This window comes from Hippocampus zosterae, chromosome 12, assembly GCF_025434085.1.
Source record: "Hippocampus zosterae strain Florida chromosome 12, ASM2543408v3, whole genome shotgun sequence".
NCBI lineage: Eukaryota > Metazoa > Chordata > Actinopteri > Syngnathiformes > Syngnathidae > Hippocampus > Hippocampus zosterae.
In genome coordinates this window covers 4,674,730-4,692,939 of record NC_067462.1, presented here as the reverse complement: position 1 = coordinate 4,692,939, position 18,210 = coordinate 4,674,730, and the positions used below count along the sequence as shown (strand labels likewise).

The 18,210-nt window shown below is 41.7% G+C and overlaps 2 protein-coding genes across 4 annotated transcripts in view; one reads left to right on the top strand and one right to left on the bottom strand.

Moving 5' to 3' along the window:
• Positions 1–14,495, bottom strand: part of xirp2b (xin actin binding repeat containing 2b) — a 35,775-nt gene extending 21,280 nt beyond the window's left edge. The window contains exons 1-3 of the mRNA XM_052081887.1: positions 14,395–14,495; positions 10,979–11,467; positions 10,615–10,751 (exon numbers count right to left, since the gene is read on the bottom strand). The gene's annotated coding sequence lies outside the window, so the exon portion shown is untranslated. The remainder of the gene's footprint in view (positions 1–10,614; positions 10,752–10,978; positions 11,468–14,394) is intronic.
• Positions 14,496–14,573: 78 nt separating this feature from the next.
• Positions 14,574–18,210, top strand: part of csrnp3 (cysteine-serine-rich nuclear protein 3) — a 20,116-nt gene continuing 16,479 nt past the window's right edge. For all 3 annotated transcript variants that reach the window (XM_052082821.1, XM_052082819.1, XM_052082820.1), the window contains exons 1-2: positions 14,574–14,780; positions 15,371–15,411. The gene's annotated coding sequence lies outside the window, so the exon portion shown is untranslated. The remainder of the gene's footprint in view (positions 14,781–15,370; positions 15,412–18,210) is intronic.

Genomic DNA, 18,210 nt, shown 5'->3' with positions numbered 1-18,210 from the left:
TCCTCGGCACAATGACATTAGCAATGCAAATGGGACAAAATTTTAAACTTTGATCACCTGAGAAGTCAGCGACTGTTCAGTATGCGCCTCATTACGGCGCCGCCGACAATCTGATGAATAAAGCAAATCTTAGGACCACGGCGACGCGGCCGTTTTTGCCCGTTGCCCTCAAAATGATCCAAATCCTGTTGCAAATTGTATTTCTTTGAAAAGGTAACCTGCAGGAGTTTGCAGTGAACCAGGAAAAAGAAAAAACTGAAATTAGGGAATGTGCCATCCATAACACTTGGTTCAGTTTTCTACTTAGAATTCGGCACGGCATTCCGATATTTGATAATGACATGATGTCTGGCAAGTGTAATGAAATTTATTTATTTTAGTCATTTACGGCATTGAAAATGAGAGTCGACAGTGGTGGGCACTATTGGTGGGGGATCGGGGGGGCTGGCTGGCCTGCAAATTGCAAATATCGGCGTATAATCGATGTTCATTAGAAATGCATTGAGGGGGCTATTTAAAAAAAAACATTTCTTTTAAATCACCCAAATATTAAAAAAAAATTCATGAAATATAGTTGTTAGCTCCTGATTTATCCACTGCCCCCAGACACCAAAAAAAACCTAATAAAAACTGGAATGCTAAACATTTTAACGCTCTATCTCCCAAACTGAATCCTTTCAGGTTTTCATTCTCTCCACAAATTGTCTTCAAAACATGACAGGTTCTTCAATATTTCCAATGTCATTTGGAAAAATAATTCACCCGTTTATGATGCAAAAACAGGTTGACCTCTGCTATCTGTTTCCGCTTCAAAATCGATGCGAGGTTTGTTCGAAACAATTAAATCGTGTGTAACCGTGTGTGACTTTCCTTCGATTGAGGATGTGACGAAGTACCTCGTCGCCGAATGAGCGAAAGGCCTTGGAAGGAATACGTAAGATGATGTATCCATGGCAACGAGGCGTGCGAGTCCTCAACGACTGTCGTGTCATAATTGAGAAATGAATCACGCATTTGAAAGACTGAAAATGAAGGACAGTATCTTTCATTATATTGATTTGATTAGCTCGGGACGCATCTGGTAAATTTGTGCACACATGCCAGTACACACACAAAATCATTTTTCTCCCTCCCGGTCTGAACATGCTCACATCAGCAACGAGCAGCAGCCCTGAGATTATGCCACACCCTTGTGTTGTATTAATTCTGAAGTCTTCACACATCTCTCTCAGATCAATAATTTAGGAAAACAATCAAACTGCGATTTTCTTTCCCCAATATTGCAATTCATCTTCCGAGCCGCTTGATCCTCACTAGGGTTGCGTGGGGTGCTGGGGCCTATCCCAGCTGTCTTCGGGCAGTAGGCGGGGGACACCCTGAATCGGTTGCCAGCCAATCACAGGGCACACAGAGACGAACAACCATCCACGCTCACACTCACACCGAGGGACAATTTAGAGCGTCCAATCAGCCTACCATGCATGTTTTTGGAATGTGGGAGGAAACCGGAGCACCCGGAGAAAACCCACGGAGGCCCGGGGAGAACATGCAAACTCCACACAGGGAGGCCGGAGCTGGAATCGAACCCGGTACCTCTGCACTGTGAAGCCGACGTGCTAACCCAATTCAATTTGAATTTATTTATTAGGGTTCCATGATTTTTTTTTTTTTTAAACAAACACAACCAATAATTGACTGTATTATAATGTTTCGGTCTGATAGCTTCGGCGTGAACACAACAACAAAGAGCTAAACACAAAAGCAAAAACAACAAGCCCCCCCCCCCAAGTAAACGCAACATATCAAAAAACACCAAAACAAAACAGCAAATCAAAACACAAAAACAACTAAACGCAAGAGAATTTTAAAAAAGTAAATAACTAAACAAAACGCTAAACACAACAGCAAGCCAAAAAGAATAACAAAACAAAACAACAAAAACAAATTAAACACAACAAACAGCATATTAAAAAAAACACTAACACTAAACAGAACAACACACCCAAAATAACCACAGAAACAAATAATGGAACAAAATAACATTAAAGCTAACATAACTATTTTTTTTTAAATACAAAAACAAACAACGACACTAACCTACCAGAACAGCTCGACATTGTGAGGGGAGCTTCGATTCATAGCTGATTGGACAAAAGCACCGCGCGTCACTCGCGCCGCTAGCTTGGAATTGCACGCGCCGGCTGCTAATACCATTTCATTGTTTTATTTGCTGTTGTGTTTTGCTTTTTTTGTTTTTTTTTGTTCCTATTGCTGTCATGTTTAGTCGCTTGTTGTTGTGCGTTTTTTTTTTCACTTCAAGGCCACCGTAGGTTTGCGCCAAAACAAAGCCAATTCACAAGACCGATAAACATGTGCTTTGAAAAAAAGCGTTGGCTGCACTGTGGCTCATCATACTCGCTGTGATGCGTTCACAATCGTGTCCTTGGATTCACACGTCGGATTTGGATATGCTGATTGGACGTATGCCGTTTGATGTTTTTACACGCCTGGGACTCATGCAGTGAAGTGAGAAACTTGGTGTCTGTCGCCTGACCGCGCTGGGGACAAAGCCAAAGGTTGTCATTAGCGGGTAGTGGAAAACGGCAATTACCGAGTTGCATGTTGAGCACAAATCACGGGAGTTGATTGCCCCCGCAAAAGGAGTTACAAAAAAAATGTAAATCTTAGGCGCCACATCACATACAGAATGAGATAATTCCAGCAATTTAAAATGACAAAATTAGTTTTATCTATATGAGAGTTGTTATCCGGTGGTGCCTTTTTTTTCTCTTTCATGCAAAATCTTTTTTTTTTTAATTAGGATGAGTCTCTATGAGTCAAGTCTATGAGTATTTATTTTGAATAGCAAAAACTAGCACTCTGTAATATTATACTTTATTTAAGATAAGATAAGATATCCTTTATTCGTCCCACACTGGGGAAATTTACAGTCTCCAGCAGCAAGAATGTATGAAGAAAGAAGAAAGAGAAAAAAACAACAAACATCTTTCAATTAAATGCAATACGAACACAAAATGGATAAATCGCAGTACTATTTACAATTTTCCTTCACATCATTTAATTATTATTATTATTATGATTGTTATTTTTTATTCATCAGCCTGACAGCAGTCGGTAGGAACGAGCGTCGCTATCTCTCCTTCTTGCAGCGCGGGTGAAACAGTCTCTGGCTGAAGGAGCTACCAAGTGCTGTCAGGGTGGGCTGGAGGGGGTGGGAGGGACTGGCCATCATAGCTTTTAGCTTAGTTAGCATCCTTCTGTTGCATTTGTTGTTAAAAAATAATACAGCAACATGAAAAGAATTGAACACATTTTGACACATTTTTGGGGCTCCTTCTTGCATGCACGCCTTGGCCACGGCGAGCCAGGCAGTGAGATCAGTCATTCTTCACAGAGCATAAAGAATATATGCCTGATATTGTATGTCTGCATGTGTTATCACGATCAAAAATCATGCAGGACTATATCGATAGTTTGGTGAAATTGCTTTTTTGAGTAGGCAGCCCCCGTGTGATGGAGGTTAGCACGTTGGGAACCCGATGTTGAATAAAATATGCACTTCAGAATTCTCACATTGATTTTCGTCCATGTTTCCAAGTCAAGTCAAAACACTGTTTTACTGTTTCTAAAGACTCGAAAGGCCGCATTTCACCCTCAAGCACTCATGTTAGATTTCACAGAGAGAAAGCACACATCAATCCTCACAGTGAACCGAGTTTGGAAGGACGAGCCTCCTGACCTCTTGCTGAAACATAAGACCCAAATCCTGAAGGGAATTTGATATTTCAAATTTCCAAATTTCATCATACTGGCAAAATAAAAGCAAAGAGAGTGAAGTGCTCTGAAGTCCGAAGTCTAATCTAGCGACACAAAATTTGGATGGCTTTCATATTCACATTTTGTGAATGTGTGAAGTGCAACTTCGCATAACATCGAGAAAAATCCCGACTAAAGACCTTCTGTGGTCAATCGACCAGATGGGACTTTTAACGCTGATAGCTTGTCCTTCCATCTGTCCGAGCGGTTTGTATGACAGGCGTTGTTTCCATTCGAGAAAGTCATTGTCAAACACAACCGAGCGCGACAGACTATTGCAAAAATGATGGCGTAAAGGGACTGCCGTTGGAACCAATTCTCAACATTTTCTCAGAAACATAATCCGCTCTGCTATTTTCCAAGGTTAAAAGCGGCGTCCTTTGTATGCACTTAGTTTGTAGTCATTTTCAAGGAAACTGCATTTCTTTTCCCCGTGACCCGAAGCGGTTCGGAAAATGAATGAATGAATGAATGAATGCATTTCTTTTCAAAGGCAGTGCATTGACAACAGCATGACAGAAACAACTTCAAGGAGAACGTCCAAGCCAACGCTCACTTTCATTAGATATGCATCATTTAAAGGAGGATTACAAGTAGGGGGGGGGGGGGGGGGGGGCGGCGGCCCGGTAGTCCAGTGGCTAGCAAGTCGGCTTCACAGTGCAGAGGTACCGGGTTCGATTCCAGCTCCGGCCTCCCTGTGTGGAGTTTGCATGTTCTCCCCGGGCCTGCGTGGGTTTTCTCCGGGTGCTCCGGTTTCCTCCCACATTCCAAAAACATGCATGGCAGGCTGATTGAACACTCTAAATTGTCCCTAGGTGTGAGTGTGAGCGTGGATGGTTGTTCGTCTCTGTGTGCCCTGCGATTGGCTGGCAACCGGTTCAGGGTGTCCCCCGCCTACTGCCCGGAGACAGCTGGGATAGGCTCCAGCACCCCCCGCGACCCTAGTGAGGATCAAGCGGTTAGGAAGATGAATGAATGAATACAAGTAGGGGGACTTGATTTTGTGTCAGGATTATTTAAAAGACGGGGCTTTTCACTGACACCCAGGTCATTCCATGATTGCCGATGACTACATATGTTGAGGTTCTATTGCCAATTGGTCAAGGAAAAAGTTGCGGCAAGATTTCCCAAACAGTTTACACTGATGCCTGAAATACATTTTTTGGTCAGCTCTGAGCAGAGACCACAACATAACGCGAAGCGAATGACAGCTATGTGACAGTTATGCGAGGGTGGAATTAATTGCGAGACGTGGCTCCGCACCGTCTTCATTAGCCATCGTCAGCTGTTTCAACTCCAGAAACTGCGAGTGGCCTCCATGCTGAAGGAAAAGCGGCGCAGCATGACCAGAATGCGTAAATGTGTCCTGCCTGCGCCTGTCACTATGTCAGAAAAACTTCAGAGAAACAAAGGCTGAGCAAAAACACACACAAGCAACATTGGTGGCAACAGGGGGGATATATTTAACAGCTGCCTGCGCTGTGACATAGACGTGTCTGACACTCAATATCGGCACCAAAAGACACCGTGGACACGCTAAAGAAATCTAAAATTAAATGTCTCAAGTGACAAAAGAAAAAGCCCCATGACTTAAAGTAGGTTGACCCACTTTGCAGTAGTTACACTGTGGAATAAATAGACAGTAGTTCATTTGGACGTCATGTATAAGTTTACGTGTTTGCAACAAGTGAATGATTTATGGCATGGGGGTCAATAGTTGTCTCAAATGGCGTCTGTGTGACCTGTCCACTATTTGAAAGTTAAAAGACAAACATGTATTTGGGAGACGCCATTGTGCCTCGCTCTTGCTGTGTCAAGCCACTTGACGCCTTGTCGGCTTCTGTGCACACGTGGCGCAAACGTGTCACTGCCACCTTGAAGCCTAGTTTGTTAATGTGCACATGTTGGGGGCGGGGGGAGGCATCATGGCTTGATTTTGCTTTCGTCTGTAAACAAATAATACCTCATGAAGTTCTGAATATGTTAGAATTACACGCAATTTGTGTATCGCCTTTCAGTCCATTAGCTTAATGCTAATGATATATAGCATCTATACTACAGTGCTTCATTTCATCCCTTTACGCAACACGGCGAACACAGACGGTGGTCGGGTAGACGTGCGTAGAGTCACGAGTGCTGTATTGATGAGCTAAGAGAGGAGCTGAGCTGTCTGTCTTATGCCTCCAATTGACCAAGGCAGGAACATCAGGAGAAAGAGCAATTCAGTTGATGCATTCAGTGTGATTAAAAAAAAATTCTATTATGTCTTTCCTGTATATTTTTCTAAAATACAACATTAATATTGAGTGTCCCTCATTGCCACACATTAAAACAATTTTTATTTTAATGTCTTCCCCCTAAATGTGTAAGACATCTAGGGTTGGATGGAAGACCAAAAGCACACAAACATGGATGAAAAGGCCTGCAGAGTGAAAGCTGGAGTCCTAGTCTCAGTCACATAGAAAGTCCTTGGAAAAAAGCTGAAATCTAAACTTCTGAAAGTCACTAAAGAGTTTTAATTCCTGCAAAATAAATAAATGAATAAGCGGCAGTCGTCTTTGCAAAAAGATGAGCAACAAAATGTTCAGGAAGGCTTTTTTTTTTTTTAACAGTCCAAGGCCATCATGTTTTCAATTTGCTTTCTATTAACAAACTACTGCGAATTAATTACCTCATTTACGATTTACCCTACATTTAAAACCCTACTGAGAATATTCCGGTGATACAAATGTGGCAATTTCCCCACGCTGTAACCTTATCTACCTTACACAAAGAATTCAAGGTTTCCAACAATAATAGGGGTTTTAGAAATCAAAAACTAAACGCAACTTTCTGTTCTATTATGAATTTGCTGACAGAGTGGCCATGAATGATCCTTCGGTGTGATAAAAAAAAAAAACATTCATGGAAACTTTTCTGCATTTATCGCAGTTCTGCTTAAATGAACTGAAAAGTATCCCGCCTACTATATAGGTTTCTCTTTGCATAGCAACAGTCGGGCATCAATTTCTTTCCTGTATCAAGTTGTGGTCAAAGTTGATACTACGATGGACATCTATTTGGGGGAAGAGGAAATGATAAATATGATGATTCTTTCCCTAGCTAGGCCTTTTCACCTTCCCAAAGAAACTTTCCAAAGACGTTTGTTTTTTACTCATTTTGCTCCCTCCTGGGTTTCATTTTAGCTGTAAGCTATCATATGACCGAGAAGCGCTGTGTCAAGAGTGAGTACTGTAGACGGATGTTACAGAGAATCCGGCAATCTTTCAAAATAAAACACCCTGAAGATTGCGAAATGAATAAAACGGAAGTAATGCACGTTAGTTATTCTTTCCGTGCGGCACGTTACCAAATGACTCACCGACCGGTACCGGGCCTCATTTCCACTCGTATGCATATTTCGCTATCTACTTTTATGATTTTCCGTGATCTGTTTTCTTTTCATTTCACTTTAGCGCTGCTAAAGGAGCCTGTACATGCAATAGCAAAGACATTTTCAACACTGACCAAAGAGAGCTGCAAAATGTTTGCTGCAGTTTCTTCTTTTCATAACTACCAGTGGACCAATAGTGATTTATTTTCAACAAAACTTTTGATTAGACTGGAGCGGATATTATGCAAAATGTATCATGCTTAATTAATCTCTACTGCCGCGAGGGGGGCCTTGCAATATAAGCATATTAAATCATAGGTCACACTGCCATGCAGAACCACTTGTGGTTTAGAGATTAACAGATGAGCGGCTGGGAGCCGAGCATTAATCCATGTTTTTAAATTAATTCATTATTATTGATATTGGATTAGCATCGCGTGTGTTTGGATTGAAAATCTTTGTCGATTTATATTCGCTCTCATTAGAAGTGTTGCTTGCAAAGCGTGTGATCCATGTTTGTTGCTGTATTTAAAGATTAAAATCAGTCTACCTGATAGGAACAGCAATTTAACACGGCGTGATATGGGAGAAGCACCAGGGACATGTCGAGCCCCAATTTTGGGGGTGCTGAAGCAGTCCTAAAGGAAAATCAAGCACCCACAAAATTTGAAGCCAAGTTCCTTTCCTATATTCACATTTACATGATTTAAGGAAGCAATTTTCAACATGGACTCGGATCACTTGCCCCTCTGCCCAAACATAATTCAGTTGCATTTAACTTTTTTTTGGGACAAAACATTTGCATTTAATATCCGGACCTTTTTGTTTCCAGTCATTTCCCCCCAAAATATTTGTTTATTTAGATTATGCAGAATACATTTTATGTGAGTCATGATTCCAAGAGCACAGTGTTTAAGTTCCAGTGATTTATGGCAGTGGTACTTGGAAAGTTGAGTATTTTTTAAGGTGCTACAAGTATTTAGTGTGAAAAAAAAGTGTTGAGAACGGCACTGGGTTTGTACCTTTTTGAATGATGTGCCATCTTGTGGCTAAATCCAGTTCGCACAGTATTTTAACGGCTTGGCGAAAAGACATTCAATGACATTGAAGTGTCACTAATTTCTTGCCGTTTAATGACTCTTCTGCCTCTTAAAGACTTTCCCGGATACATCGTTCAGCATCAAATTAACCACACACTGAGGGAATAAAGCGATCACAATCACAGTGCAGGACTGAGCTGTACAAAGCCTTCTTTGCCTCATGCTGTTTTTTTCCCCCTCCTCGTACTAAAGAAACGGAATACAAATGAGCCTCATCCAGCCACGCGGCCCCACACATGCTTTCACATTGCTGCTTTCATTATTTATGTAACACACTGGCTGCAATCGTGCAGAGGTGCGAAACGTGTCAGTCCGGGATGCTAATCTGCCTCATTGGCCCGTTTGACGTTCATGCTGATTCCTCCATGCTGAGAGATGATTGACTGCTGCGCAGAACCTCATTTGTAAACGTTGTCATGGAAACGCTATCATCCCCAGTGACGGAATAAGACATGCTGTTTCATAAAAGCGCTGATAATCATACATTTAAGTGTCCTGCCGAATTGTAGTTGTCTCCTTTTTAAGTCCTTCATGTGAATTGCGTTGCAGTCATTGTTATTGTCACACTGATGCCGAAATAGCTTTGGGTGACAAATGACTAGCCTGCATAGGCACTAATCTGTTGGAATGAGTTGAGGAGCTTCATTTAGAGGAAAGTAGCATCGCTTTGCCATTATCTTTAGCGTCTTGGTGCCAAGGAACTATGTTGAAGTGGGCCTAGGCGCTTCATTTAGACAACTGTAGTGCTTTTCCGCCATTTTGTGTCAGCTTGATGCTAAGTATCTTTGTTGAAGTGTGTTGGGGGCGCTTTACATAGACAAAAGTTTTGTTTTGCTACCATCTTGTGGCATCATGGTGCCATGGAATTACGTTGAAGGGGATTGAGGACGCTCATTTTGGCGAAAATACTGCATTGCCTCCTTGTAGTGCAATTTCACTGCCAAGGACTATGTTCAAGTGAGTTGTGGTGCTTCTTTTACACTACACGATTCCTTTGCCATCACCTGTAGCATCCTGGTGATAATAGATGTTTAAGTGAGTTTCGATGCTTCATTTAGATCAAATTATTGCTTTGCCGCCATCTTGTGACGTCTTGGTGACATGGAACTATGTCATCAATGACCTGTAGATTTTCCCTATTCACGTGGTGCTTCATACCTGACATTGTTTTTTATTATTTTGTGATGTTTTCATACAACACTGTTCTTTTTTTTTTTTATTAAGGAAAAGGCAAAAATAAAAGTCGGTCATATCAAGAGACAGACAGCTCTTCACATCCTCAGTGTCGCTGAGTGGGAAGTGAGCCCACGCTGCCAGCACGGAGGTCACTCGAGTGAACCAATGCACCATTTGGCAACTTAACAAGCCAATTATCATAAAAACTTTGTCATGGGATGGTACACGGGTCAAGGAAGAAGCCCGTTACATATACAGCAGCTGTGTGCGCGCGCAGTTGAGGCAATGATAATGTGTGTGCTTGTGTACGGCACCCATTTTGCCACTTTGCAATGATTTACCACTGCCACCTAGAGGACTGGAACGGAACAGCATCACTTGGGATAATTAACACCCATCACCACCACCCACCCACCTACACACACCCTATCAATCAGTATCTGTCCATCCATTCGCATATGATTTCATCATAAATACATGCCAACTTTGAAAATGTAATTGCCATTGAAGAAAAAGTCAAACGTATTTTCAGCCCTTGTTAGATGAACATTGTAATGCAACCGATGAAGGCCTAGGTAAAGAGATGTATAGTGTGTGAGCATACAATTGCACCGATTGAATTTTCACAGATTTGCTGACAACTTTTAATTTAGTCACATGAACACATGTGGCTTTGGCTGATCACACCATCTAATTTTGATTCCTCATTAATGTCCACAGTTTTGCGAATATTGCCATTAAAAAAAAAATCGCCATACATAAAATCTAGGTCTAAATGTAATTTAATATTACAAAGACGACAGAATATGCTCACAATCAATAATGTGGTGATTATACTTTGATGTGATTTTCAGTCATCACAGCTCTCTGAGGGAAAACCATAAGGACATCGTGACTAAAATAATTTTGATGGAAACGATTCCCTGCAGCAAAGCCATTAAGAGCAAATGGCCATTCCTCATTGTGAATTAATAAAGACAAAGTGTCAGAGAGAGTCGTTCGTTTAGGTGTAAAAGTGCTTTGATTATCGACTGACACGTGTCAATAATACTTTCTGGATTTGAGCATTAAGTGACCGTCAATCAGGCAAGTCAGCAACACACGTGTCAACGCAATAAATGTACTCACCGTTGATGTTATCCCAAATGTTCAATAGTTCCTCTTTGAAATATTCCTTCCGGGAGCTGCAGCAAGTCGCTTCTTGGTCTCACTCGTCCCTTAATGGAGTTTCCACAGAGGTGCAACTTTATCGCAGAGAATGATGGCTGTAAGAAGAAGAGAACACAGGTCACCACACGCAGCAGGCTTCCACTTTCTTTGCAGCCTAAGAGGCCACACTTAACAACCCTAAAGAGCCACACTTAGTAGCCCTAAAAGTGAGTGTGGTAAACAGTCATAAGACACACCAGGAGACTGGCACGTAATCCAAAGAAAACAATGTGGCGATCATCGAACAGAGCTGAATATGACTAACTACTAAGGATGTCAAAACCTTTTTTCACAGAGTGCTTGTGATGAAAGACGCCGGATGAGCTTTGTTAACTTGAGAGAGCTGCATTATTCAGATGAGGCCACAGTGGAGTGTCATGTAAAGCCTGCTCGCTCATCCAGGAGCCATCAGATTACACGGATGGAAGATCACTTTCCCCTTGCACAAAGAAACAGATAAGGAGCACTCCTGTTGCTGGGTTGCTGCCCACCTGAGAAACTTCAGTGGGCTCGAGATAGCACCTGGAAAATTGGGAAACTATTCAGGAAGCCAGAAAGAAGGGAAGTGGCCTGTTGTTTAAACCGCTACTTAACAGTGGTCGTCTTGCCATCTGCATCTCTTTTCTACTTGTCCTCTGCTCTATTTGCACAACAGCAGGTGAAATGTTCAAACATAAATTCCTTCTTAACTGGACTTGTTGGGATCCCTCAGGGTTGATGAGTGGTATTCAAAGGGGGCGCCCGCCGACAGATCATGGGAGCAGGGATCCACCTTAGGAGGCATTCCAGAACAATACATTCTCATGAGCACTAATAAGATGTCAGAATAAAAGTTCACGCCGAAGCCCTCAGATAATAATCACACTGTGGTTTGATATTCAAAATGCTAACAAAAGATGATTATTGGAGTACACTACAAAACCTTTTTTGTCATCATGTGTTGTCTATGCTTATCATACAGCGTTTGTCTTCATCAGGCTTGGGGGCGAGTTGGAAATTTTCCAAGTTCCATGACTGTCATAATTCACTTGATGTTGTGTTGGTCTTTGGCCACTGCATTAGGAACACTCTCACATAATACGAAACAAGATTAGTTTAAAACATGATGCCTTAACAAGTTAAGAATGTTCAGTTTTTATTGGCAGGGTCAGATGTATCAATTTAACAATAATTTTTGATAAATTATTATAGTGTAGATCAGCACTGCATCATACTGTTCTTTATATTTACATTCATTGATATTTTTTTAATCTCATGTGGCTACATAACTAAAGTTTAAATCATTTGTCATAGAATTTGACAACATATTGTAGAACAGTTGTGACTACCTCATTTCCAGTAGAACGCTAGCACCATCTAGTGCTCAATAAGTTAACTACAGGCCTTTCCAAACATCCATTTTCCGTTCCCCTTTACCCTCACAAGGTTCGCCGGGGGTGCTGGAGCCTATCCCAGCCGTCTTCGGGCAATAGGCGGGGGCACCCTGAACCGGTTGCCAGCCAATCGCAGGGCACACAGAGACAAACAACCATCCGCACTCACACTCACACCGAGGGACAATTTAGAGTGTTCAATCAGCCTGCCAGGCATGTTTTTGGAATGTGGGAGGAAGCTGGAGTACCCGGAGAAAACCCATACGGGAAGGCCAGAGCTGGAATTGAACCTGGTACCTCTGCACTGTGAGATTGACGCGCTCACCACTGGACCAACACAGGGCCACCCACCCCTTTCTCAACATTTTCGGCAAAATCAGTTATCTATTGCCTTCATGTAAAATGATTCATGATGTACGTCAGTACCCCACTTGTGGACAAAAACACCAGCAGTCGCCCACGTTGATTACCCCCCCGCTCCAGAAATAAACGCTCGCTTGAATAATTCATGTTAGGTCAGTGTGGTTGTAATTCGTTCATTTGCCCAAAGAGTGGCAGTGTGCTACAGGAAACACTCAACTGCCCAAAACTGAACATTTTGTTCCTATGAGTATGGCGGAATAAACCGGCAATAGATAAATTTGATATACTTATAAAATATAGTAATATAACTGTTTGTTCTTCTTTTGGATTTTGATCAACTTAACAATTGTATTCAAGGAATGCTAATTTTAATGAATATCAGAAAATTGAAATACAAAAGAAGAAAGAATAACTATATACCGTATATACAAACCAAAAAGGTAGAAATATAATAGCATAGTATACACAAGGGTAAAAATATTTAATGATATGTAGTTTTTCATTTCTTTGTTTTGAAAAATGAACAATTCAGTTACAGTACATAAGGGGTAGGACTAGATAAGTTAATTTACTTCTTCCTACTCCTTTGAGCATATAACTGTGATGATGTGTGTTTTTTCTCTTTTAACTATTTCTAATTTTCCTTTTATAATTTTGTTTGACCTTTGTCAACCTGTTATTGTGTGTACTATATATGCTCAATAAAACAAACAAACAAAATCTACAGATACTCGCGTCGATTTACACTGTTAAAGACAAGTCGTATTATTTTAACAATATATTATTGTAGTGGAGAACTGCATTGCATCGAAATGATGGCTCGTCGTGAAGCCAATTTGCACAACAAATTACCTCAATCTTCCGCCAAGAAGCGGGGTACACCACGACGTTGTCGCCCATTATAAACACATTAAAAGTAAATCAATTCCTCTCTGACAGCAGTGTCAGTTACGGTTGACCAATGTCATTTTACAGTTGTTTCTTTTCACACTGGTCCCCATTAGATTGTGCACGTGCATTTAATAAAGCTTCCAGTACATTATTGCTTTATTTTGTGTTTATTTTTATAACTTCAGCGTTCCATAGCCGGCTAGCTAGCTAGCTTAGCCAGACAGATGACAACTGCACTTCAGTAAAAGTACAGCAGGCAACCGATAGTAAAAGAAAATCAACAAAACACTACATAATATTCTATAAAAGTAATAAAGTAAAGACTCTGACATGCACATAGACAGAAAAGTAAAAATTATTTGATACCCATGCGAAAAAAAATCCTCTTAACACTCTGTCATGTTTATATGATTTCCATGCAAGTATTGAATTGTCATAAGTTGGATTTTTGTTTTATCGTTTTTTAAAAATACCCACCTCGGTGTATTATGGATAAAAATTCCTCCTCTTCTTCTTCAGTTAGCTTGCATATAGTGTTTGTTGTCGGGTTGGGTGTTTGTGGCAAGCCGAAAGTCAAATTCTGCCAGAAATTATTTAATTGACAACAGTTTCTTCATGCGTAAAACAAAACAAAAAAACCAAAATAATTTAGCCAATGATAATAATTCGGCTGCAATGTTTTTCTCTAATTAGACGGATATTTTCGAACGCCAAAACCTCGCGGTTTCTAAGCTAACAAAAGCGACAGCATTTAACACTTGTCTGAAATCGGGCCAAGGATGGAATATCTTGCTTCCACGAATCTGTTGCGTCATCATGTTAATGTTCCCTAGTTGCACGTTCCTCCATGTCGCTGCATGTCTATGTTTCAATGATCTCAATCAAGTCTTTTTATAATGCATAGGCTAAGCCTATTTGGACTAATAAAGAGTATAATGCGGTTTTCAGATGTCGGGAACAAGAAGTAAAAAGTATAGAGAAAAAGAATAACGTGCTCAAGTAAAGCGCAGATTGCAGAAAATTCACTTAAGGATAAACAGTAAGGCAGTATTTGTTCGTTGCTGTCTCTCACCAATATCCAAACGTGCACAGGTTTGCGCCGGTGCACCTTAAACGCGTGCAAAATGAGCTCTGCGGCTGATTCCTGGTCTCTGAGCTCTGATTGGACGGAGGAAGTCACGTTGCCACGGTAGCCTGTCAGTCTGATGCCGCACTATTGTTCCCCGGCAGCCGGAAGGAAGGCTGCTGCTGCTGCTGCTGCTGCTGCTGCCTCCGCTGAAAAGGCAACAGAGCGCGCGTCGACCGGACCGGTTCATCCCCCGACCCTCGCCCCGGCTTGAGTGATCCCAGCGCCTGCCGCACCGGAGCCTGCGCATGCATGGAGGACACGCCGAGACAGCGCATGGAACTGAGGGAGGGGCGTTGATTTAATTGACCGGCTGCACAACGACATGAATGGTGAGTGGAGAGCTCAAACGAGAAACAATCAGCCTTTTTAAGTTAGTTGCACATTGACTGCAAGGTCTTTGCATGTGACATAAGACCCATTGATGAGACTGATGTGTTGTCTATGCAACGTATACATGACATCCATCCAAACTCTGCTCACTCTGTCCCCCCCACCCCCCAAATTGCAGCCACGTTTTCTTTGTCTTGCCTGAACTGTGCATCATTTTGCTTCCTCCGCACAATAGATGTGTCAGTGTTACACAGCCCCCACGCCCCCTCCCACCCACCATAATTATGGAGGGAGTGCACATGTGTGCTAGCTTGACATAAGACTGGTGCAAGGCCAGCTTCCTGAAGTGAGTCTGGATCCCTGCAGAGTCCACTGCAGTACAGGAAGTCTAACACCCACCAACTCCCCTTCACTAGCCGCCCTCCCCGCCACCACTATCCATCTTCCTTATCATCTCCATTATTAGTGCCAAAGTTTCCGAGTGTGATTTTTCTCTTTATTTCAGTGTCTTACATCAGGTTGTTTCTATCTGTTATGCAACCTGCTGCAGAAGCTAATGACCCCCCCCTTTTTTTTTATTCCCTCCCAGGACAGAAGCAGTCAGCTGCAGTGTAATATCATTTTCTAAAGGTAAGATTGCATTGTTATGGGGCTGAATTGGTGATCACATGTACATGCACACACGCCAAACTGTTGCTACGCCGCCTCAAAAGACCCCCCGGTAACACGACATGATGTGATGTTGATGCAGTGTAAAGTCAACACAGACATCTGCACCAGTCTCGCTGGATTATACCACAGAGACGCCTCTGATATCACTCTCATTAAAAGACGACACTTTAGAATATTTATTGTGAGCTTGATATGCGGGGCTTGTTCTGAATCAAAGATCAGTGACATGAAAATGTTTCTCAGTGGGGTTTTTTTTTGTGAGGTGTTAAAAGGCAAGTCGATGTTTGTCTATTAAGATTATGACTATATTAAAGATATTCCTTTTAGAATGATTGTGGGTAACTCGTCGCTAGACAATAAAAAAAAATGCTGGGTTGTTTTCTGAACCCACTTGTTTGGTAGCTGTGGATGTTGAGCAGATTGGGTTATTTGGAACCAGCAGGTTGGGTTTCATTTGATGTTACTCATTGCAGCTCTGCTTAACTTTAGGCTTTGCCGTGATAAGGTAAGTCGCATCTGAGCTGGATGCGGGTGAATGTGGGTGCGGACTATATCCAGAGAGACTTATTAAAAATTCATTCAGTGAATTTTACTTGGGTATGCGCCAGGAAGGTACTCGAGAGACACACGTATTTGTATAAAAGCAATTACGGGGTGAATTTTCCATAATTTCTCCACTTTGAAGGAATTGGACACATGAATGTGATCTGTTATTGTTAAACTGCAAGTTATGTATTTAATACCAAAAGGCGAACTGCATATACAGATGGCTGACGTTGTCCATTAAACTTAGACAGGAATGTGAATCATGAAGGAACAAGTTAAAATTATTATTATTATTATTACTGGTATCGTGCCTATTCTATGTTCAGCTTCCGCTAGTGATTGCGTTGTATGACTGTGAGTGTGACTTTTTGTCTCTCAATATGTGCCCTGGGTATCATTTTGAGTGCAACTGTATCATTGAGCAAGTGTACGAAAATAAAAATTCTAAAAGGGTCACAAAAAAATAATGTTTGGCATTCTGTCAAAAATCATTGATTTTAGCCAGGTCACATGCGATAACTGAATCTTGAATATAAAATATCCATCCATCCATTATCCGAGCCACTTTTCCTCTCGCAACCATCATCGATTCAAACAAAAATATAATGTAAAATAAAAATCTTATATGACTTCTATTACGACCGACATTCAAAGAAAATAAGAAATAAAATAAAACACGGACCTCACTTCCTGCTTTTGTCGACGTCTCTCAAATGTATTGAAAACACTGCTGCCATCTTGCGGTTAACAATAGAATCACACTCAAATAAACGTGGCTCACAGCAAAATAGAAATCACTGTAATGCATTAGAATTGAATTGTCATTTACGAATCAACATGTAGCAAAATACAAATCAAAACCAACCGTGAAGTAAACCAATATTAATCGGGAAAATGAGCCCACATACGAATACTGTGTTTTCCAACAAGTGTTTTTACATCTCTTAAACAAAACATTCACATTCACACCATGATGGAGGTTATATATAAATAATAAGGCTTGTCTGTGCAATGTGAACACCCGCAATCCCACAGCCTTCCCAGCCTGCGCGCGAGATGAAAGCATCCCCCCGTCTCCACGAAATGCTTTGGCAGCTCCGTTTCTGCCAGCGAGCCTGCTTTTTGTGAACTTTGCGATAACATGGGAAAATACAGTCATAAATAAGAAATAGACGCATGAATAATGGAGTTGAGCGTAATGATTGACGTGATGGCTGAGGGTTCCTGATTAGGGCTGCATGTGGTTGTGTTACTAGAATTGGAGCAAATCAAAAACACAAGTCCGACTGGTTTCGGTGCCTTGTGATCGCTCCTTGTTTGTACATCAGGCAAAAAGTGTGTTGTGTCCAACGCGTGCTTTTCATCCAAAGCCACGGTGGTCATCGTTGCTCTTCATCTGTGTACTTTACACACAGCCATGCTTCCTCTCCTTTATTGTTCTAAATGCAGGAAGAACGGATCAATGGTTCCCAGCACTGTGTAGCGTAAGCCGCGGCTCCTCTGTCCGTGAGTGCTGAGCAGCACACTTGCACCCGCGTACCAGAACCCCCCCCCCCCCCCCACCCTCACACCCTCCTTTTCATGTGTGCCGAGCAAGATCTGTCTGCAGCCTCGGGCCAGTGCAAGTTAACAAATGTACAGCGAGCATGTGATGTCTCATTTGCATAAATCCGTAAATGTCGCCGCTTCTCCATAACTGGATTCCTTTTGTGTGTAATTGCAGAATGGACATGTGCCGTTTGCGGAGCTCGAATGAGATTGAAAACGACGACGTGTGACGACTTTACTTAATTATTTGCTCAGTCACACCATCGGCTCTTTATCACGCCGCAGGCATAAAACTGCAAAAAAACATTTGCGCCAAGTATGAGGGCTGTGTGTATTACGTGACAAATGAATAATAGGTACTGGCAGAGTACAGTCACGGCATGATAATTTATGATGATGTGAAGTTTGGGATTCCATGCTCGAATTCGTACACCAAAACCACTTCCGCTAATCTTTTACTGATTAACCAGCCAGTACCCGTAATGTGTGATTAATTGTACATGTGGCGAAAAATATCGTGGTCCAAAATAAATTAAGAAAAGTCAAATTTGATTATAAGGATAAATGGACTGCACTTGGAGCACTTGATCTTCAGCGCTTTACCAAATCTCATTGCTGTCATAGCGCTAAGCTAACATGGCAGGTTTATTGCTAAGCTAACAT